Source organism: Musca autumnalis, unplaced genomic scaffold, assembly GCF_047663935.1.
Source record: "Musca autumnalis isolate F117 unplaced genomic scaffold, ASM4766393v1 scaffold_4, whole genome shotgun sequence".
NCBI classification, from domain to species: Eukaryota; Metazoa; Arthropoda; class Insecta; order Diptera; family Muscidae; genus Musca; species Musca autumnalis.
Window position 1 is genome coordinate 111,907,511 of NW_027411977.1, and position 25,380 is coordinate 111,932,890.

At 35.4% G+C, this 25,380-nt stretch overlaps 1 protein-coding gene across 1 annotated transcript in view; it reads right to left on the reverse strand.

Moving 5' to 3' along the window:
- Positions 1-14,698, reverse strand: part of mas (trypsin-like serine protease domain-containing protein masquerade) — a 192,824-nt gene extending 178,126 nt beyond the window's left edge. The window contains exon 1 of the mRNA XM_073987408.1: positions 14,651-14,698. The gene's annotated coding sequence lies outside the window, so the exon portion shown is untranslated. The remainder of the gene's footprint in view (positions 1-14,650) is intronic.
- Between the last annotated feature and the right edge of the window lie 10,682 nt (positions 14,699-25,380).

Consider the following 25,380-nt stretch of genomic DNA (forward strand, 5'->3'; position numbering starts at 1 on the left):
TTCGAAAGTTGTTTTTGTTTTCTATGTTCGGAACAAAAGATGGTATTTTTGGATTTGGATTACAATGTTTGAACAAAACAAATACATTTTTGGAACCAAAACATATATTTTTGTTCCAACAAAAGCGAAAAATATTTTTTCTCTGCGTGCGATAGAGTCCATATTGGAACGTCATCTATGTCTGGTAGAGATTTCATGATGTGTAAAGTATGGACCAAATTGGTTATCGTTCGCAAACTTTTTCGAATATTTTCGAACTTTTGTGGGGGAGGTACCTTAAAGAGTGGACCGATATGGCCCATCTTCGAACTTAAACTAAGTTTGGACTAAATATTACGAAGGACCAATTTGGTTCATCCGTTCGAGAGTTATCGTGCGCACCAGCCAGGTAGACAGACGGACCGATGGACGGACATAGCTAAATCGACTCCAAATTGTCTGAAACTGATACTGAAAATCGGGCGGTACCGTTCTATATGGGCCATATCAAAACGTAAATCTATAGACCCAAATTTCTGGGGGAAGGGCTTGAAGCCCCAAAGTAGACTAAGTACTGTATTGCAGCCATTTCTTAAGAGTTATCGTTCGCAAACTTTTTCGAACATTTTCGAACTTTTGTGGGGGAGGTACCTTAAGGAGATGACCGATATTGCCCATCTGCGAACTTAAACTAAGTTTGGACAAAACATTACGAAGGACCAAATCGGTTCATCCGTTCGAGAGTTATCGTGAGTACCAGCCAGGTAGACATACGGACCTATGGACGGACATAGCTAAATCGACTCCAAATTGTCTGAAACTGATACTGAAAATCGGGCGGTACCGTTCTATATGGGCCATATCAAAACGTAAATCTATAGACCCAAATTTCTGGGGGAAGAGCTTGAAGCCCCAAAGAAGACTAAGTACTGAATTGCATCCATTTCTGTACGATAATGCGACTAACATCCTGAAAATACAGAAAGTCGGACGTACCGTACTAACAAATTTTCTGGGGAACTTTTGAGGAAAACTTTAGCGGTCCCAAAGAAGACAATGAAAATGTGGACCCTGACAAATATCTGGCGAAACGTTTTGTAGCCCTAAGGAAGATTAAATACCAATTTTCAGTCATTTCGGTGTGATAATGAGGCTAAAATCCTAAAAGAAAAATACCGAAAATCGGGCGGTACCGTTCTATGGGGCTATATAAACACGTGTACCAATATAGTCCATTTGCAAAAATACTAAATTGAAGCCATTTCAGTAGGATAATGAGGCTAAAACCCTAAAAATGACGAAAATCGTTCGGTACCGGTCTATGGGGATATATCAACACTAGGGTTATGACTTTTTGACATTTTTCCTTAAAAATGATTTCCTGTAGCAGGGATGAATGAACTTTTGCCTATAAATCACTATGCTATCGTTTATTCCATTGAAATATAAAAAAAGTTCACGCACAAATCGATTTTTGTAAAAATAATTTTTTGGAAAAATATATGAAATGAAAAAAAAAAATTTTTCAAAAAATTATTTTTTGTTTCACGAATGAATAAATATAATCCTACTAATAACTATAATAACGTTTATTTCATTCAAATATTAAAAAAGTCGCGAAAAAAGTCACTTTGAAAAAATTTTAAATTTTTTGTTTTTTGTTAGAAAATTATATTTTTGAATAAAAGCGTTTACGACATTTTTACGATTCTCAGAATTGAAGAAAAATAGTGAGAAATAAATTCTATGTCATTTTAATTATCTCATGTGGCTCTAAAGTTTATTTTCAATTATATATCCGTTTTCAGTGACTTCAAAAAATTGTCCATTATTTTGATTAATTCAAATTTTAAAATCATTTTGTGCGTGAGGTTTTTTCACAGAATCACCTTATAATTAAGATTTTATGTAATCTTATGGCAAAACTCATCACGCTATGATACAGGGATATGAGGTTGTAAAAAAGTCATAACCCTAGTATATATATTATAGGGCCTCCAACGAATATTTCGATCTGTATAAAACGGATTATCGCCAGTTCCCACAGTGATCGAAATCATGATCTAGCGGCGCGAAATTAATAACTTGCAAAAGAATGCAGATATCTTTTTGAAATTTGGCACAAACGTAGTATGTGTCCGTGGGTAATAATGGACTAAATATGAACAACATCGTCTAATATTTTGTTATAGTCCCCATATAACGGTACCTCCTGATATTCGGTATTTTGAGGAATTAAACAATCCTTTCGTTGGTTATACATCTTCTCCACCCAAAATTGTGAACATAAGTCAATGTTTTGATATAGGCCACATAAAACTGTACCGCCCGATATTTGGTATTTTGAGGATTTAAGCTACATTTTCCATGTATTTATCAGCAAGAGTTGCGGCTATTTGCAGCCAAAAGTTGATATATTGGAATCTAGGAAGTCCAATTTAATTTGTAGAAAAATAATTGGACTGGACATTAGAGAACCTTTGTAGTTACGCTCCATTTAACAAAAGTATAATAATATAAATAATTGTTCCACAAACATCCCAGGCGGGACAGGGGAGACTTCTCTCATATCAATGAGTGCACCCCGATTCATATTAGCTCAATGATATCGACACCTCCAAATAATAGTATGCTAAGTCTAAAAAGTGAGTTTTGCAGGAGAAGCTCTCAAAGTTTGGAAATTTTTTTGAACTTCAGTACTATGCTAAGTCAATATTTGCTTATAACTTCTGTTCGGATTGACCGATCATTACCAAAATTAGACAGAATTTAAGTTAAAGGACGTTCGATACCTCCAAATAATAGTTTGCTAATTCTGAAAAGCTAGTTTTGCAGGACAAGCTCTAAAAGTTTGGAAATTTATTTGACCTTCAGTACTATGCTAAATAAATATTTGTTTATAACTTCTGTTCGGATTGTCCGATCATTACCAAAATTTGACAGAATTAAAGTTGAAGGGCGTTAAATATAAAAATGTAAAGTACTTGAAAACATGCTAAGTCGACTTAGCATACTACACAATAAAAAAAATTTTCAAAAATAATAATTTTTGAAAATTTATTGCTATATAACTATGTTGTTGTTGTTGTTGTTGTAGCAGCATATAATGCTGGGTTGGCAGCCGCTGGCCGAAACACTTTTGGTTTCGGGTCAATCCGGTACGTAAGAACCCGCTGCCGTGGGATTGATAACTATGTATAACTGTATAACTATGTACCTGCAGGTCCCAAACAATTTTTATACCCTACACCACTATGTGGGAAGGGTATTATAAGTTTGTTTTGTTAAAAATTCATGTAACACCGCGAAATACTCGTCGGAGGCCCCAAATGTGGTATACCAATCTTCATATCTCAGCGAGATAAAACGATTTTGAGATGTGTGTCCGTCTGTCCATTATAAATTGTAATCAAACTCCAGTCCGCAATTATGGACCGATCGTCACGAAATTTAGTATGGAGGTCGGTTTCACATCAGAATAGATCGCTATTTTAATTGGTGATGTTCGTGAAATATTTGGCGGGTGAAATGGACCAAAAACATAATATTTATCCAATTTTGTAGCGGCTCAGTAGGTCGCAATAATAGTCCGATCAATGCGAAATTTTAAATAAGGTAAGAGTATATGACAAAGAAGAAGCTTGCAATTTGATATGGCGATCAGATAATATTTAGAGGATTAAATGGACCACAACTACAATTTTGGACGATGATCTGATATTATTTAGCGGGTGAAATGAACCATTACTTTTGTATGAAAAATAGAAATACAGTATAGTCTCGATAATCCGGACACTCGTTAATCCGGACAACGCGGTAATCCGGACACTAGAATTTTTTACATTGTAGACTCGGTAATCCGGACATCTCATATTTTTCGTACCTCGATAATCCGGACATCAATATTTGTTCCTATCTTGAACATTAGATTCTTATGTATTTCATTAAGGTTTTCGTTCTTAGCAATAGCAATTGGTGTGTAAATAAGAAAAATTAAGTTTTTCAAAGTTTTCGGTCCACATCTCGTATTTCTGGCTAGCCACTGTTGGCACAGTTATACAGTCAATATGGAATTAACTATTTGAATTTGTCGAATGATTTTTCTACCCTTTAACCATCGATGTCTAGCTATGATAAACAACCTGTGAACTGTGTAATGTATTCCAATGATATTTTATCTAGAAATGTTTAAAACATTTAAAGCCTTGGAATTAATATCTTAGTTTTTAGATTTTTTAAATTCTCAAACTCATATTTTGAGTTACCGACAAAAAATGGTAAAATAAAAACGCAATATTATGATGAACGGTTTAAATAAAAGTTAACAGCAGTTTTAACGACTACTTTTTTGATCACTAACTTACTAAATAATATCGATAATTACCTAAATTTTTTTTATTCCTTTATTTGAACTTATTTGATTTAATGTCTTATACTTCGAACAATAGTTTAAAACAAGAAAAAAGAATAATTCAAAAGTTCATACTGAACACAGGGCGTCAACAAACTCTCTCCATCGTGGTCGGTCATTTGCTAGGACCTTTATTTGGTTCGATGTCATGTTACGAGATTGACATTCGTTTCTAACCATACGAACCCATGTGTTTCTAGGCCTGCCAGGTTTTCTGTGACCCTGGTGATTCCATTCAAGGGCTTGCCTGGCTATGTCGTTGCCATTTGCGCCTACAGATATCATTTTCGATGGGCTTGCGGTTTGCTAGTGTAAGTAGCTGGGTATTTGTTACCCAATTTGGCCAGAATATGCGCAGGATTTGCTAAAATATAAACAATTTAATTTTCCCGATTTTTTGGTAAAGAAAAAGTGGTAAAACTGGCAGAAATTTTTAAGAGAGTGAGAGAGGGGATAGAGCCAACGTTGCCGACAGTTTTTGATCGGAAATCGTAAAAAAATCGTCAAATCGTCATTAAAATTTGGAAAATCGTCAAAAAATCGTCAACATAGTCCAAAACACGGTTTGGTTACCGTTTAATGCGATTTTTCGCTGATATTTTTGTGAATGAGACTGGCAACATACGATAACCCACAGCAATAAATCTAACCCAATATCACTTAAATACCCTATAAAAACAGCACTCAGTAGATGATAGTTTCCTATGGTTATCGAGTTTGCAGTAATGCAGGATGGTAAAGCTGGGTACACATTGTCATTTTGAATTACAGCTTAGCTCAAAAATCGCTTTCTTGACAGTGTGACCGCCCATGTTTGTCGGTACACGTACATTTTGGTTGTTGGGCAGTCGGAAATCGATAAAAATTGTCATTCAAAACTGGCTGACAGTTTAAAGTGGGCATTAATAGGAAGTTAATAAAGCTGGACTCATATTTTTTTCAACAAAATAGATACAATTAATATTTTATCTCGAAAACTTTTCAAGGAATATTTTCATCCATTAACAAAACTTAACGAAAAATTTCAGCTAATGTAATTTGAATGTGGGGCAAAAACTATGAAAATACCTGTATTCCAGATATGTGCCTAAATATAGCCACTCCGTCTGGAAATTGCTATAAAACATTAAAAAAGCTCAAAAATCGAGTTTGGAACATTGTTTTTCTTCAAATCTTTCGGAAATTTTGGTCAAAGTGTAGTTATCGTCTTTTATTTCATGCATTTCTGGCTTAAGTGAAAAATCGTCATTTTGGACCATAAAATCGTCAAATCGACATTTTTCAATTTTGGGCCAAAAAATCGTCAAAATGACGATAAATCAAATTCCGCAACACTGGATAGAGCACATATGGCTTTTTCTTCTACCACAGGCTACCAGACAAGCAAAGGAACAAAACTTATATAAAACAAGTAAGAAAAGCGTTAAGTTCGGTCGGGCCGAACTTTTTATACCCTCCACCACAAATTTCAGCCATTTCGGTGGATTAATGTGGCCACTACCTTCAAAATACCGAAATTCGGAAGGTACCGTTCTATGGGGCTATATGATGGCGTGGACTTATACCTACAAATTTCTGGGAGAAAGTTTTATACGCCTAAAGAAGACTAAATACCAACAAATTTCAGCCATCTCGGTGTGATAATGAAGCTAAAACGTTCAAAATATCGAAAATCGGGAGATATTGTATTATGGGGGCTATATCAACACGTGGACCTATATAAACATTTTATGGTAGAAATGTTTCTTAGCCTCTGGAAACACAAAATACAAAGTTACAACCGATTCTTTGGTCAAATGGGTCTAATACATTCAAAATATATTAAAATGACGCGTACTTTATAAGGGGCCTTATGTGGGGCCTATACCAAAACGTGGACCTATATAACCCAACTTTCGTAGGAATGTTTTCTGGCCTCTGAAGACACAAAAGACCAAATTACAACCAATTCTGTGGTCAAATGGGTCGAATACGTTCAAAATATATTAAAATGACGCGTACTTTATATGGGGCCTTATATGGGGGCTATACCAAAACGTGGACCTATATAACCCAACTTTGGTAGGAATATTTTTTGGCCTCTGGAGACACAAAGTACCAAATTACAACCAATTCGGTGGTAACATGGGCCAAATATCTTTAAAATTCCTAAAAACGAAGACGCGTCACGCGTCATTTTGTATGGGGGCTATACGAAAGCGTGGACCTACATAGCCCGCTTTCAATACTAAAAGTCCTACGTAAATATAACATATTTTCTCAAAATTTCATCAACCTACGTCAATCCGTTCGGACGCTAGAGTGATTTCCACAGACGGACAGACGGACGGACATGGCTATATCGATGTAGAATTGCACGCTGATCAAGAATATATATGCTTTGTGGGGTCTACAATGATTATTTCGAGTAGTTACAAACGTAGTGACAAACTTAATATACCCCCATCCTATGGTGGAGGGTATAACAATACATTTTTTGGTTTCGACGACAAGGTAAAGTCAGTTGCCGATTTTCATAGAAATGGCTAAAATACATATATTCACCATGATTTTATTAAGAATTTATTTAAGAATTAAACAAATATGAAGCCAGATATTTTGCAACAATTTTTTTTAAAATCTGATGCAGCAAAGTTTCTTGCATTGGATAGTGAATAGCTGAGAGAATATTTACAACAACAACAAAGTAAAAACAAAATATTAGTCACCAGAGGATACAATGGAAAACATTTCTCAGTTTTATAGTTTAATTTTTTGAATTTCGCGCCGCTAGATCAGTGGTTTCGACCAGTGTGGTTCGGTAGGAAAATTTAGCTAAAAACGTCAAATTTGGAAAATGTCACCGAATTCAGACAAGAAATAGATTTTGGTATTGAAATCGTGGTGGTGTATGGTATCATATAACCGGGCCCGTATGACTTTGATCCTTTCCTTACTGATTCTATTATGGGTATTTGAGAGAAAATGGAACAATCTGCAAGAGCGGTAAACATCGTTCAATGGCACATTGCACAGAGGATCCACTTGTATGGAGAATGTGGCAAAAAAAACTTCAAGTGCAAATAGCAAGCCAATACCCTGGTTACAGCGTTGTGCTGCTGCGAAGATTGTTTTAAGAAACCATGAGCGTAGCATTCTCCCCTCTTTCCCCTATGGAGGGGGTACACGATATGAATTGTTGTATGCTGTTAATACAAAATGTCATGAATAGAGATGGACAGTGGGTAAATACCCGGTAAATTGGGTAAATACACATTTGTGGGTATTTATTTGGGTATTTACTATATTGAATCGCCAATACAACATCTTACACCCTATTCCTGGGTTTAGGTTGTGAAATCGTTTTAAAATGGATAGTTTTACAATACTTTAAGCAAGTGGGTAAATACTTGGGTAAATACCCGAGTATTTACCCAAATGTTGGGTAAAAACTCTTTAACTGCCGAACCACTTGGCGTAGCCTGACGAAATTTGGCTCAAATCTTACTTATATCAAGAGAACATCTGGTATTGAAAATGGAGTCTCTGGGTCCATGTTTTGATATAGCCCCCATATAACCGTACCTCCAGATTTAAGGTATTTTTCACCTATTAGCCACATTTTACAACCAAATTGGCTGTAATTTGGCACAGTGAGTCCTCAATAAGTATAAAATATCTTTTCAAAATGTTGTCAACTTAGGTCCACGTTTTCTTGTAGCCCCCATATAAGGGTACCCCGATTTCGAGTATTTACCCAAAAGTGGGTAAAAACTCTTTAACTGTCGAACCACTTGACGGAGGCCAACAAAATTTGGATCAAATCTTTCTTATTTCAATATTATTAAAGGTATTGAAAAGGGAGTCCCTGGGTCCATCTTTTGATATAGCCCCCATATAGCCGTACCTCCCGATTTAAGGTATTTTTAATCTATTAGCCACATTTTACAACCAAATTGGCTGTAATTTGGCACAGTGAGTCCTTATTGAGTATAAAATATCCTTGCAAACATTTGTCAACGTAGGTCCACGTTTTCTTGTAGCCCCCATATAAGTGTACCCCGATTTCGAGTATTTACCCAAATATTGGGTAAAAACTCTTTATCTGCCGAACCACTTGAGGTAGGCTGACAACATTTGGCTCAAAACATTTTTATATCAATAGTATTAAAGGTATTGAAAATGGAGTCCCTGGGTCCATGTTTTGATATAGCCCCCATATAGCCGTACCTCCCGAAAACGTGGACCTACGTTGACAAATGTTTGCAAGGATATTGTATACTCATTGAGGACTCACTGTATCATATTACAGCCAATTTGGTTGTAAAATGTGGCTAATAGGTGAAAAATGCCTTAAATCGGGAGGTACGGCCATATGGGGGCTGTATCAAAACATGGACCCATGGACTCCATTTTCAGTACCTTTAATACTATTGATAAAAGAAAGATTTGAGCCAAATTTTGTAAGCCTACGTCAAGTGGTTCGGCTGATAATGAGTTTTACCCACTTTTGGGTAAATACTCGAAATCGGGGTACAATTATATGGGGGCTACAAGAAAGCGTGGACCTACGTTGACAAATGTTTGCAAGGATATTTTATACTCATTTAGGACTCACTGTGCCAAATTACAGCCAATTTGGTTGTAAAATGTGGCCAATAGATTGAAAATACCTTAAATCGGGAGGTACGGCTATATGGGGGCTATACCAAAACATGGAACCAGAGACTCCATTTTTAATACCTTTACTACTATTGATATAAGAAAGTTTTGAGCCAAATTTTGTCAGCCTACGTCAAGTGGTTCGGCAGATAAAGAGTTTTTACCCAACATTTGGGTAAATACTCGGGTATTTACGCAAGTATTTACCCACTTGTTTAAAGTATTGTAAAACTGTCCATTTTGAAACGATTTCACAACCTATACCCAAGAATTGGGTGTAAGATGTTGTATTGACGATTCAATATAGTAAATACCCAATTAAATACCCGGTAAATACCATCTTTAGTGATGAACAAAAGTACCGATTATCTTATGCTGCAAAAATATACATGGAGAAACAAAACAATCTCCAAATCAACATAAAAACCAACCAATTTAGCCGGTTAAATAGACTAACATTTTTGTCTGAAAATTTGTAAAATCATAATCCTAGACTTCTTGACCTTTCCATTGATGCTAATTATGTTAATGTACTTGGTCAGATAACAGAGTTATACCCTTATATTTATTTATTTATTTATTTATCAACTTTACAATAATTCTAAGCCATCGGGCCAATTTAAATGAATTACATTATATTACATATGTGTATGTTATCACTACTCAGAGTGCATATAAAACTAGGTATATGATATAATCCTATAATTACAAATACTCCAAGCCATAAGGCTAAAAAAAATACAAATATTTATATTCCCACTACTCAAACGTAAGAAAAGATTAAAAAAAAAATGTAAAAAAAATAAACTATAGATAATAATAAGGTTATAACCCTTCATATTTGAACTGACAGTTAAAAATAAGTGAGATCACTAAAATAATAAAAAAAAAACAATTTGGCGTTCATCAAACGATGGAAAGAGAAAGTATCTGAGCGTCAGAGTAGGTGTTGCAGAAGATGTCTTGAGAAAGAAGCTGGTGATATATTAAATACTTTTAAATTGTTGGGCAAAATATTATATAGCCGCGCTACTCTTACTTCGAATGAACTATCCATTAAAAAAATAGCACTAGAAATATTCAATTGGCTCCTTCTTGTAAAAGTGGAGAAGTTGAACAAAGACATTAAAAAAGTAGGACATTGGTTACGAACCAACTTATAGAAAAACACCAGTAATCGAAGTTTTATAAAATTTGGAAAAGAGGTCCCTAGTAATTTAATGGTATATGGCGTAATGTGATCACGCCTATTAACGCCGTAAACATAGCGAACTACTCTATTAATTGCGAGCGTAATCAAGTCAATAATTCCCTGACCTGCACCAGTGTAAACCTCCAAGCAGTACAAAACAGTAGGCAGAACTAGACTATGAGCCAGACGATATCTAACACTCATGGGCAAATATAGATCTGTGGCATAAAGACATCTTAAAGAAAAATTTATTCTTGAGACTACCATATCAACATGACGGTTAAAGCTAAGTTTATCATCCAACAAGATGCCTAGAATGCTCACTTCATGTACAAACTCAATAATTGTGTTGCTATATTTCAATGTCAGATCATGAACCGGAACAGTGGAGAAACACAGGGCTTTAGTCTTTGACGGATTGATGTTCAAATTGTTATCTGACATCCAAGAGTACAAAACTGACATAACCAGATCAATTTTTGATTGAAGAACTGGTAAAAATCTGACCTCACCAACAAAAAGCAAGTTAATATCGTCCGCATATGCAAACGGCATGCACCAACTCTGCAGCTTGGGAAATAGGTCATTAATGAACAGTATAAACAAAAGTGGACCCAACACCGATCCTTGGGGTACTCCACTTTTAACCGGAAGAATGCCACTATACCTCCCACCAGCACATACAACCTGCTTTCTGTTCGTTAGATAAGACATAAGGAGCTTACAAGCATTATTAGAAAATCCATACAAAACACTCAGCTTGGTTAGCAATAATGCATGATCGACACGATCAAAAGCTTTTTCTAGGTCAAGAGCAACTAGGACAGAGATTTTAGAACCACCAAAATTAGACCTTACACGGTCAGTTAAACCAAGTAGGAGAGAAGCCGAACTTCTATTCCTACGAAAGCCACATTGTGCATCATGAAGGGAAGAATTACTATCTAAAAATGCAGATATCTGAAATTTGAGGCAGTATTCCACAATTTTAGAACAAACTGGCAGTATGGAAATAGGCCGGAAACTATTAATATCATGGATAGCTCCCTTCTTTACAACAGGAACAATCTTAGATACTTTCCAAGCTGTGGGGAAAGCTGAAGTCATTAGTATGATATTGACAAAATAAAGCAAGTGCCTAGAGATCGCTGTATAAATACGTTTCCAAAACTTCAATGATAAACCATCAAGGCCAGCTGCATTAGATTTAATAGACATAAAAGCTTTATCCAATTCTAAAGAGTCAATGCAACGAAATGAAAAGTTGCCATAATCAGGATTAGGGTTATATTGAAAAGTCGAATTTATATTAATTTGGTTATTTACAAAGATACTATTAAGTTCTTCAGGGCTTACATCGCAGTCATAACATTTATCAGCAGCTACACCAGTAGACCTCAGCAATCTCCAAAAATCTTTACCACTGCTCGCACTATCAAATAGATTGGAGTGGGCCGTTCTCTTTGCCTTACGGACAATCGACTTTGCTTTATTACGGGCCTTGCAAAAAATTTTCCAATTTGCACTACTTTTGTTTCTCGTATACTCACGAAACGCAATGTCACGCAAGGACGTAAAATAATCAATATCTCTAGACTTATACCACTCATTATTATTCGGTCGATATTTAGGTATCCTTTTAACGGGAAAAATACTGTGAACTTCACTAATGCAAGATTCAAAACTACTCCAAAGCGTATCTACATCAAAAAAGTTATACAGTGTAGAAAAATTGACAGAAGAAATATGATCGTGCAGTGTGTCTTGGCTTACAGCACCATAATCGATATATTCAATATATTCCCGCACGGAGTTCACTAACCTATCAACCGATAAAAATATAAAAGAGTGATCAGATATACCAGGACATATAAATTGATCAGACACCAAAACAGACTCTGGATTACTGACAAGAAAGAAGTCTAAAAGCGACTCAGAATTGTGTGCAGCGCTATAATGAGTGGGGATAGAGTTATGAATAATAGAAGCATTTAATCTTATACAAGAATTCCGAACAATTGTAGACGTATCAATGTCAAAAAGATTACTATTGAAATCGCCCATTATAACATACTCAGGATAGCGCACCAAAAAATCAGATACCTTATGCTCGAAATCAGAAAAGTTACCGTGAGGTAAATATACTACTCCAACTAGAAACTTCCGACCACCATCCAACAATTCAACAAACAGATATTCGACATTGCTATTACCATCACTTTTATGCACAACATTAAATTTCAATGTATCCAAAATAAACAAAGCAACGCCTCCCCCACGTTGCGCAAGACGATCATTTCTGACGCAAGAGTAGCCCGCCAAACCAATTTTACTCGAAGGAATGTGTGGTTTAAGCCACGTCTCACTAACACCAACAACTTTCAACAAACTATCTTCCACCACATTTCTCACCTCAGACATTTTAGCTGACCTACAAGACAGGTTAAAACTACGACAATTGAAATGCCCGATATTAAGGCTATTGCTGAGACCACCAAATGATGAACGCAAATAGGAATTATCATGAATAACATTGCCAAGGTTACAAGAATTCATATCAATGATGGAGAAATTGAAGAAATATATAAAAGCGGAAATAAAGACAATAAAAATAATTATTCTCGAAAACTGCAATCAAACACTACACCACTACTCCCACACTAGGCGTGGAAACATTATCGCCAGACGCGCCAAAATAGCGCTCTAATTCAAGAGCATCCAATACTAGCGGTTCAGAGGAAGAATTAGCTGTGACTTTAACCTTAGGCAGGTCGCCATTAATTAGAACATATTTATCTATCCGGTTCTCTCGTCGCAACCTCCGACATTTATAAACCAGCTGAGCAGCCGGTGGAGTTAGGTGATCATTTAAATAAATCCGTGACATGCCACCACTAACAACCACATCCTTTAGGAGAATCGATATACAACGGTGAAATTTAGCCATTATAGTATCCCTAGTGTGAACCGAAATGAATTTCACCAGCACAGACTTTCCACCATACACGTAACAACAATGGTTAATGTCACTTGCCTGGATTCCAACCCCACATAAACTTACTATCTTAATGATAGGATCACGAAGGTCGACAATACCTCTAGGTAGGCCATTGATTAATATGTTCGAACGATTCATACGCCTTTCGTTAACATAGTTATCCCGTTGAAATCGGGAAAATTTATCAAAGGAATCGGACTTAAGCTTAGCTAAATCACGCTGACACTCATCCACATTGGTATCAGTTATGCGTAAGGACGCCATAAATTCCGATCGAAAACTACCCACCACATCATTCACCATAGCTTCGAAACTTGTCATACACTGTTGTATGTGATCATCTATCTGTTTCTTCATAGATGCCTCAAAGTCCGACATAAACTGTTGCATACGATCATCAAGGTTTTGCTTTAAGGATTTAGCCAACTCATCAAACAAAGACTGCACAGGTACATTACGATGGACCCGATCACCAGCATTTACGGAGCCATTAGAATCACAATTTACGGAGCTTCTTGAAGCTTCCCCATTAGAACCACGACTGCTACAAGGCATTTGAACAGCCAAAGATGTCCTAGACGGTAGTTTACAGGCTGCACAGGTATACTTCAAAGTTGGTTTTGTCTTTAAATCCTGTATGGAGATATTTATACATTTCGGGTGAAAATATCTATTACATTTCATGCACCCCACTCTGTACGTTCCTTTTGTGGTGGCTTTGTCGCACAATGGACATTTGTGACATGACACAGCTTTGCTTGGTGCCATAACAATAACGGCGGCAGAAAAGTAAACAAACAAGATGTGAGTGTATTAGCGAATGTGTGTAATACAAAGCAGCAATCCACAGCTCCACCAAAAATTAATTAATATTGACTGACAGCAAATAATTTACACAGCAACTCCAAACATTAGCAAAAATGTCAATGTTCAAGAACACCACGAACAAAATATATTGGTGTAAAACGATTTTAAACTACTCAAAAATCCACTTTTAATAATTTCTTCAAGAGCGCGTAAAAAAGTCTATAGAAACCATGAATATTCTAGGACGGTTTTTGTCTGCGACCCACCATTTAATATATGGCAATAGATGGCAGCTTATGATCGAATTGGCATTACAAAATACACTAACTGGAAATCCACAACGCGTTAAAACGCTCTTTAAAAAAAAAATAAGCTTACCTACTCCTTCAAAATCCATTGTATTATTTTACTTTTTTTCACATGTTGTGATTTTATAATTCAGTGCATACTACAATAAATAATAGTTTTTATAAATATATTTACAAATATACAAAAACCTAAATAAGTAAAGCAAATTTTGTAATAAATTATATTCTATAAGGAAATAATATTTTACAATACGTATTAGTTTTGCGATATTTTGAATATATTTACTTGCACGCAAATTGAAAGTTGTACTCACTACAAAAAATATTAGTGAAATATTCCGGCTTTTTGAGCTATTCTTAAGAAGAACGCGTTCGAATGAAATGAAAAATAATATATTTTTAAAAAGTTCCATGTCATAGCTGCCATATTTGCCAGATGTTGTACAAAAAAATGACATTCAGTTTTATATTTTTGGTCAATGGCTGGAACCACTGTGCATTGGTATTATTCTATTCTATTCTATGTTGTATTTAAAGAAGATAAGTATTTTTATAGGCATAAGTAAAAAACCAAGTAAATTTGGTATTTCGAATAAGAAATTAAAAAATCCAATTACAGTTGGTGATATTTGCCATTTTTTAAATTCCACAATAACAACGCCCCTTTCTCTGAGATAATATATCTCTCACAAACCATAAGAAGATCTTGATTTTGCTACAAACCCCTCTATTGACAAAAAAAACCAAAATGAACATCTATCGATTACCAATATAATTTTCCTTATTTGCTGCTGCTGATTTATGAATTGCGTGCAGCTATTTAACCACCCAGCGATTGGTGGTTACTCATCAACAAAATTTCGGCTCCTGTTGTGTGGTTGATTGTTGTTCGAGAGTGTTGCTCTTGAAGGATACCCTTTTCTTCACATTGGCATAATGCAAAAGATTAGTTGCATTATGCAAATTTTGCACTGCGTTCGAAATACAAATGCGATTTAAGAATATTTGCATATTAAATTCCTTATTTCTTATGCAAGGCACATTTTTGCATATTTTGGCGATGTTGCCAAAAGGGTTTAAGATTTACAACTTCATTTTAAGGCCATTTACAAGTTTGTAAACAATTGTAATGAGTTCTTGACATCATGTTGAGATGTCAAGAGAATGGAGATGAGTATCATATGCAAATTTTTGTATTTTGCGTTTCATCCTGCACAATGATGCAATTTTATTTAACTTGGTAGAAGGGTATGTATTTTTTTGATATTCCACAATTAATTATAAAAACAGTTGCATTTCAGGGGATATGTATACACATCTTTATAAATAACAAGTAAAAAGTATCAGTCATAATCAGCTTTGCCGACAGAGATATACCCTCAGCCTGTGTATATTGAAACGATATTTAGCCCAAAAGACGTATGTATTTACGGGGTTTTAAAAATTTTGGGCGTTTGAATCGACAAAAATTCTGATTAAGATTAAAGGTCAAAAGTTTTGCGGAGGAGATACTAAAAAGAATGGATCGACATTGACCATTATGGAAGTGGATTTCCAGCCACTACATATGGTGCCTATGGGGTTTTTACACCCTTCGGGCTGTTTTCTCAAGTATGGACTTGCCCCTGAAAAAAACTTTTACCATCGTAATTCAGGCAGCGAATGCAAGTTGCTTCAACAAAAATAAAAGTGATTCGATATCTGGTCTTAAAGTGAAATTATCCGAAATTTTGTGTGGGAGGTACCGGATGAAGTAGACAAATATAGTCCACATTTGAACCTGATCTATATCGGGAAGATATATTATGATGTGGAAAGTATGGACCAATTCGGCCACTCCCTTAAAGAGTTATCGTACGAACAATTTTTCCGAACATTTTTGAACTTTTGTGGGGGAGGTACCTGAAGGAGTGGACCAATATGGCTTATGTTCGAACTTAAACTATGTTTGGACAAAATATTACTAAGGCTAAATGTTGCACCGAATCGGCAGATCCGTTCTAGAGTTATCTTGCGCTTCGACCACCTCACACGGTGTCATAGGGGTTTTTTGCAACTTTCATGCTATTTTCTCAGGAAGTATGGACTTGCCCCTAATGAAACTTGTACCGTCGTATCGGAGGCAGTGAATACAAGTTGCTAAAACAAAAATCAAAGCGATTCGAGAGGTGGCCCTAAACTGAACTTTTCCAAAATTTTGTGTGGGAGGTACCCGAAGGAGTGGACCGATTGAGTACATATTGAAACCTCATCTAAGTCTGGTACACATTTCAGGATGTGCAAAGTATGGACCAAATCGGTTACTCCCTTCAAGAGTTATCGTGCGCACAAATTTTCCGATCGTTTTTGAACTTTTGTATGGGAGGTACCGGAAGGAGTGGACCGATATAGCCCATCTTCGAACTTAAACTAAGTTTGGTAAATGATTGCCAAAATTTGAACCGAATCGGTTCATCCGTTCGAGAGTTATCGTGCGCTCCAGCCAGCCAGACAGACAGACGGAAGGACATTGCTCAATCGACTCCAAATTGTGTGAAACACATTTCGTCCAAACATACTTGGGGTCCAAAACCATTTTTTCGATGAGGCACATTTTACCCGTATGAAAGTGTATTTACCCTCGTTAGCATAAATGCTGAGGGTATAAAAATCAAATGTCGTTCGTTGGAAATTGCACCAGTTGAGAACGGCTTCTTCATAGTCCAATTTAGGTTTTTATGGAAAGAAACATTGACCAGACCTACTTTTACGCACTCTTTTTTAAATAGGCTGCATTTACAAAACTAGTAAACCTATTTTGCTGAAAAATTACGAATGTATCTATCGATTTGAAAATTAATTTTCGGGACAACTGTTGTATCACCTACCATACGCACTTATTTTGGCGACTAAAGACACTACGACATCCAATTTGTATACCCTCCACCATAATTTGGAGGATATACAGTCGAAATCGCTTATAACGTCGTCGTTTATAACGTCATATTGGTTATAACGACGTTATTCAAAAGTCCCAAAAGTCCACAAAATCTGCGTAGCCGGTATTAGATTGATGATAGAAAGTTTCAATTCACACAGGCTACGGGTATATCTCTGTCGGCATAGCCTACTTGCTACTTTTTTACTTGTTTTTTATAACTTCTGTTGTTGTATTGTTAGTCCATAGGCTTTTTAAGTAAAAGACTTGATGTTTAATTTTTCCAAGCTTTATTTGTTTCCAATATTTCCATTGGATTCTCCAATCATCTTCAGGGAATTAAAGGAAGTGTAATGGCTGTTTACTGTCCAAAGTACTATCTTTAACTAACTTTTTTATAACTTTTATAAATAAATCGCGTTAGGACAAAGATATGGAACAGGGGCGATGATTATCGATGCTAAGCAGCACCATAGGGCGGAAAAATAACAAAAAGTCCGTTAGAGAAAGTGGATAAAATTAAAAAGGTATAAAAAGTCGGACACGGTTCTGCTACTGGTTTCTAAAAAAGTGGCTATCTCCATTATATAATAAGGAACTTTCAGACGGTACAGTTCTATGTGGACAATTTCAAAGAGTGAACTTACATATATCGACAAATTTCTGGAGGTTTATAATCGATGGATTATAGAGTCTAGTCCTAGATATGTGTAAACAAATAATATAACAAGTAAAAAAGTATCAGTCGGCTTTGCCGACAGAGATAAACCCTCAGCCTGTGTAAATTGAAACGCTTTTTTCCCAAAAAAACTTATGTATTTAGGGGGTTTCAAAATTTTGGGCGTATGAATCGACAAAAATGTTGATTAGGATTAAAGTTCAAAAGTTTTGCGAAGCAGGTACTTAAAGGAATGGACCGACATAGACCATGGGGGCTGTTTTCTTAAGAAGTATGGACTTGCCCCTGAAAAAACGTTTACCATCGTATTTGAGGCTGCGAATTTAAGTTGGTCTTAAAGTGAACTTATCCGAAATTGTGTGTGGGAGGTATCGGATGGAGTAGACAAATATAGTCCATATTCGAACCTGATCTATATCTGGTAGATATATTAGGATATGTAAAGTATGGACCAAATCGGCCACTCCCTTCAGGAGTTATCGTGCGCACAATTTTTCCGAAAATTTTTGAACTTTTGTGTGGGAGGTATCTGAGGTAGTGGACCGATATGGCTTATCTTCCAACTTAAACTAAGTTTGGACAAAATATTACGAAGGCCAAATTTTGGACGGAATCGGACCTGCCTCTGATGAAACTTGTACCGTCGTATGGGGGACAGTGAATACAAGTTGCTACAACAAAAACCAAGGCGATTCGAGTGCAGGTCCTAAACTGAACTTTTCCGAAATTTCGTGTGGGAGGTACCCGAAGGTGTGGACCGATTGAGTCCATATTGGAACCTCATCTAAGCCTGGTAGAAATTTCACGATGTGCAAAGTATGGACCAAATCGGTTACTTTCTTTAAGAGTTATCGTGCACACAACTTTTCCCAACTTTTCCGAACTTTTGTGGGGGAGGTACCGGAAGGAGTGGAAGGATATAAACCATCTTCGAACATAAACTATGTTTGGACAAAATATTACGAAAGGCAAATTTTGGACCGAATCGGTTGATCCGTTCGAGAGTTATCGTGCGCTCCAGCCAGCCAGACAGACGGACGGACATGGCTAAATCAACTCCAAATTGTCTGAAACACATTTCTTCCAAACATACTTGGGGTCTAAAACCATTATTTCGATGAGGCACATTTTGCCCGTATGAAAGTGTATATAACCTCGTTAGCATAAATGCTGAGGGTATAAAAAAGCATTAGTACTCGTATCTAAAATTCCAAATTCCCGAAACATCTAAAAAAGTTATGCAGTTCACGTACATATTTTTAAGAAAACTTATGTTCTCTCAAAAAAAAAAAACAAAAAAAAAACAAAAACCGTACACTTATTGAAAATGATTGATTGGAATTTTTGTTGCATGATTTGGAGAAATATACACATAAACTGTCTATAAACCGCTTAAGGTCATTTGTTATAAATTTAATTTAGCATCTTAACCCAGAGCTGTGTTTTTCTACGAAAAATTTACATATTCTTAAAGGTAAATACCTCAACCCTTTTATATTTAGGTAATGACACAGAGTATCTCCCTAAGACAACCGATAAGCATGGGTTCGGTATGTAAGTCACGTCAATGGTAAGCAGTGTTATCATTACCCACGAATATTAACGATCATCACTCATTTTGCAGAGGCAAGCGAATAAAACTTGATTTGGAGACGATAAGGCCTAAATTTGCTTAAAAATTTAGGGATGGGCTGGCAGACAGGGTAAATTATTGTTAAAATGGATGTCATGGGAACAAAGACGCCTTTGTGAGAGGAACAATACTAAGTAAAATCAATATTTGATCAAACAAAAATATTTTAATAAACTTATATGGAGAATTCTGAATAAAATCGGAAAATTTTCCAAAAAGTGGTTTTTGATTTCCTTTGTTTTTTTGCTGTGATGCTGATGCTGCTCATCAGTAAAACATTTCAGTATATTTTCAGATTTTTTTCGACTAAAGTTTCCAGAGATCGTGCTTTATAAAAGTCGAATTCTGTAAAAACTATATGCATAGAAATACTCATAACTTCTTTAATGTTGATCCAAATAAAAAATCATTTTTGTATTATTTGTGTTTTTTATCAGCTTTCTAATAAAATATAGAAAAAAATTTGCACAGTTAGATTGGATCCAATTTTTGCGATTTAATATTAAAAACCAATTTTTATCAATGATTGTTGTCTTTGATTTTCTTGAATTTGTTGTATTAAACTATGATTAGTCACAACAATTTTAAGTCCTATTTGGTAGTGGGATTCGAATAATTACTATTTTTTAATTTTTTTAAAATTTGTCAATACAATTTTTTCTTTATACCAATGCACAGCGGATCCACTTGTATGGAGAAAGTGGCCAAAAATATTTAGAATGTAAAAATCAAGCCAATATGCCGGTTACAGCTTTGTGCTCCTGCGAAGAGTGTTTTAAGAAACCACGAGTGTGACATTCTCCCCCCTTTCCCCAATATCGCAAAAAATAAAGGAAATCAAAAACCACATTTTGCAAAATTGTCCGATTTCACTCAGAAATCCCCATATATTGTCTTAATAGTAGAAAAGAATAATTTTAGCAAAATCCGTTTTGCCTGCGAAATGATTTTCCAATTTCAACCAGCTCCAGCACCGGTTGAACATCATTATCATCATTCCATTAAAAAAGATCTACTTGCATCAACATTTTAAAATTTGTTCATTCATTCTTCGTCTTCCCGGTTGATGTTTTTTATCAGCCAGCTATTTTTGCAGTTATGGTAGATGTGTTAAACTTAATTATTTTTCAAATGCTGGCGAAAATCTTTGCTTGGAATCTTACCAAAAGCAGCATTCTCCCAAAAATTCTTAATTTCTATTCATTCTGACATATCTTTCAAAATATTCTCACGACCTTTTATTTTTTTCTATAAAAAATTACACAAAAATGAAAGGATTTTTGGTGAGTTTTTTTTTTAACTTCCTTTAACTATAAGAAAAAAACAGCATCACCATCAATTATTTTTTTAGGATCCCAAGAGAAGAAGCTACCCTCCCCAATGCCGAAGAGATTGCCTTCAACACAAAAAAACAGACAAATCATTCTTGGCACATTTGCATATGAACGTCTTCAGGACACCAACGAGCCAGTCGACAAACCACCACCTTGATCACTAAGAAAAGTAAAAGGATTTAATCCTCATATCTCCGAGTAAGGATGTGTTTAGCATAAAAAACTGATTTTTTTATAAAAAATACAATTTTTTTCCTGGTTAAATCCAATTTATTTGAATTGAGTGCATCGTGAGAAGAATTTTTTATGTCCAGGTATGAAAGATAAAATGGCCTGTAAATGCTCTACAGAAAATGATTCTAATAGCTCAACATCTGCTGGATTTTGGGTGAAATACTGAAACAAATTAATAAGAAAGTGTTGTAAATTATCATTGTATGCAAAAGTGAACATAATTTTGAAGAGATTTTTTTCGGTTATTCTATTTCAAACTGAAAAAATAATGAAAAAAATTGAGGAGGTTATTTAAATTTAAATTCTTATTTATTGAAGACTGGCAAAGCTATATTTGTAAAAAAGTGAGATTACACTGTGAACACAAATTTTGGGGCAGAGATAATCCCTTTTGTAGATGAAAGCCCTTGGTGAGTATATTAATAACCCCAAAGAACAGATCCACCGTGAGTCGAACTTCCTCGTTATGGCGTAATGAAGTTTTTGCTGGAGACCCTGTAAGGCATCAGGAATTAGCGTTATATCTTTGTTCACTGTTGCTTTAGCTTATTTTTGAGATGTCGGAAATTAGCGTTATATCTTTGTTCACTGTTGCTTTAGCTTATTTTAAAGATGACATGTCTTCAGTCGAATCGAATGAGGATTATTTTCGTAGAGCACTTCGACCTTCTAACTCGCTTCCTTTAATGTCTTTTCGTCCTTTATTTTAAGAGCCGCTATAAAAGTACCACAAGATGACGTTTTTCAGCTTCGAAATGTTCTGCAAAAATGTCGCTCAGAAAATTTTAGGTACGGCTCACCGACAACTAATCGATTCTGTCGCGTTTTCGTGGTCGTTTTGTGCATTTACCCTGTTTTGTTCAGAAAAAGACTATATTTTTTCTTCAACTCACGGCGGATCTGTCATTCGGGGTTCTTAATATACTCACCAAGGCCTTTCTTCCCCAAGATGAATTTTCCGTGCCCCAGACTTTCACCTCCATTTTGTTGCACAGTGTTATTGAAAATTATACTTTTAAAAAATTAAAAATACCATAGAAGCTTTAGATCGATTCTTGAAGAATTTAAGAAGCAATTAACTTTTGGATTTCACAAAAACACATCCAGTTATACTATTCCAGCAGATGAAATAAATGCATGCCTCAAGTCAATAGTTCTTTGGCGGTATGTTAAAATTGCATATCGACACCAATATTTCTGAAGATTTTTATTTATAGTCACTTGCAGATCCCGACTAATTAGCAATGAAAGAAAAATATAATTGATGACTTAAGAAAATGTAACATAAAGCTGTTTCAAGGGTCAGCAAAGCGGATCGGGTCGGCTAGTCTTATATATAAAAGTCAATGTGTGTATGTTCCCTATAAACTCAAAAGCGGCTGAACCGATTTTCTTGAAGTTTCAGAGAATGTACAGGGAACAACCGTGGTGAAAATAGACACTATATTTTGTTGAATTTCGGAGGGGGCGGGATACCACCCCAATACACTACTTAAAAAACGTTATTTTAGCACGCCCACTTTTTATACCCTCAGCATTTATGCAAACGAGGGTATATACACTTTCATACGGGCAAAATGTGCCTCATCGAAATAATGGTTTTAGACCAGCCAAGATCGCCCATATACGTTAACATGACTACAACAACAATATATGTTCTCATTTGCCGTGGTTTAGCAAAGGAATGGCTCGCTCAGAGAGACTAATGCAAAAAATATTTTGAGCACCACCGGCGTATATCCATGCACATGTTTACTTGTCGGCTGCTCAACGACGACTGATTGTTATTCTCACATACGTTAACGTATATCAGGGCTGAGCTCGCATGTGTGCTAGCACACAGGCAAATTGTTAAAAAGGTACTCTTAATTTTTGTAAACCATGAATAATTAAACATTTATGCAATTTTTTATTTATATTTTTTAATAATTTGCATTGTAGACAATTTTAGACAGCATTAATGTTTAAAAAATGTTGAAATAAGTGATGAAACATCAAGAAAAATTAAATATTAATTCTCTCTTAAATTTCCCTCTCTCTCCATTTTGCTCAGCCCTAACGTATATGCAATGATGCACAAGAAGAGAATGCTATTTTGGTTTTTGTATGGGAAAGAGAGTTGTAGTTTACTTTTTCGTAAAGACGCGTGCATGGCTGTATATCAATGGTGAGCAAAACAGAATTTAAGAGAATATAAGAGAATTTAACATTTTTCGTTTTTCATGGTTTTGTCATTGTTTTTTAATGGTGAAAACACAGTTTTAATCTAAAATCGTGGATGAAATTATTTATTAAATAATAATTACAAAAAATATTTAAACGTCTGAGTTTTGTTGAATTAATAAAAGTAAGAGTATTTTACAGCAGCCACCAGTGGATGCCCGTGCACACCATTGCTGTATATGGATGATCTTGGCTGCTGATACAAACTTTCTTGTGATTCTCTCACTACTTTACTCTCTTTTTTATTTTGAGCATCAATGCATACAAATTACTATGGGAACTTGGAGGCTCCAGTGCGGTGGTACTCAAAATATTTTGTGCATTAGTCTCTCTGAGCGAGCCATTCCTTTGCTAAACCACGCTAGATGAGAAAAAATGAGAACATATGTTGTTGTTGTAGTCACGTTAACGTATATGGGTGATCTTGTCTGCTCCAGTGACCAGGGATGCCAGATAAGTTTGGTCGAAAATCGGCACTTTTCGGGTGCCAAAATCGGCAAAATCGGCAAAAAATGTTCAAAATCGGCAAAAAAAATCGGCAAATTAAATAACGTTTATTTTAGTTCAAATTATTGCTATATTTAATAACCATAAGTTAAAAAAAAACATTTTAAGTGCAACAAAACAATTAACAATTCATAAACAAAGGCAATAATTCAAAACATGTATGAATATAAATGGTTTTACCATATGCATATGTAGTATATATTTATAAGTACGTGTATATATGAGATCAATATATTTTCAATTCAGTCAAGCTAAAGAAAACGGTTAATTAGTAAGGTGATTGTCTTAATACCCTCAGCATTTATGATAACGAGGGTATATAAACTTTCGTACGGGCAAAATGTGCCTCATCGAAATAATGGTTTTAGACCCCAAGTATGTTTGGACGAAATGTGTTTCAGACAATTTGGAGTCGATTTAGCAATGTCCGCCCGTCTATCTATCCGGCTGACTGGTGCGCACGATAACTCTCGAACGGATGAGCTGATTTTTTCCAAAGTTTGGCTTTCATAATATTTTGTCCAAACTTAGTTTAAGTTTGAAGATGGGCAATATCGGTCCACTCCTTCAGGTACCTCCCCCACAAAAGTCCAAAAATGTTCGGAAAAATTGTTCGTACGGTAACTCTTGTAGGGAGTGGCGAATTTGGTCTATACTTTACACATCCTAGTATATCTACCAGATATAGATCAGGTTCAAATATGGACTGTATATGTCCACTCCATCCGGTACCTCCGATACAAAATTTCGGATAAGTTCACTTTAAGACCTGATATCGAATCACTTTGATTTTTGTTGGAGCAACTTGCATTCGCTGCCTCAATTACGATGGTAAAAGTTTTTCAGGGGCAAGTCCATACTTCTTGAGCAAACAGCCCGAAAAATGTAAAAACCCCCTGTGGAACCATAATGGTCAATGTCGATCCATTCCTTTTAGTGTCTCCTCCACAAAACTTTTGATCTTTAATCCTAATCAACATTTTTGCCGGTTCAAACGCCCAACATTTTTAAAACCCCCTAAATACATAAGTATTTTGGGAAAAAATTGTTTCAATATACACAGGCTGAGGGTATATCTCGGTCGGTAAAGCCGACTAATACTTTTTACTTGTTTTTATTTAAATTTAGTTGACTAGAAACTCTTTCCACATTTGCTGAAGAATGTGGCAAGCCTAAAATATGTTTAATAAATTTGGACAAAATAGGAAATAATGGTTCAGAATTTGCATATATTAATTCACACATTGTTTTCCAAAATTCTAGCAACTCTACGTTTTTATCGTTAAACAAATTTCTGAAATTTAAACGTGAAAGTTCGCGTGATTCTTGCATTTCGTTTATGTTTATAAAGCATTCGTATTCCTTCATAATTTCGAAAAATGAATCTTCTGTGTCATTTATTATAAAACTTTGATTTATTGAAGCTAGGCACTTAAATTTATTTTCAAAATTAAACCGCTTCAAAATCTGACCACAAAGTTCAATGTAAAAGTTTGTGCAGTTTTTAATTATTTCCA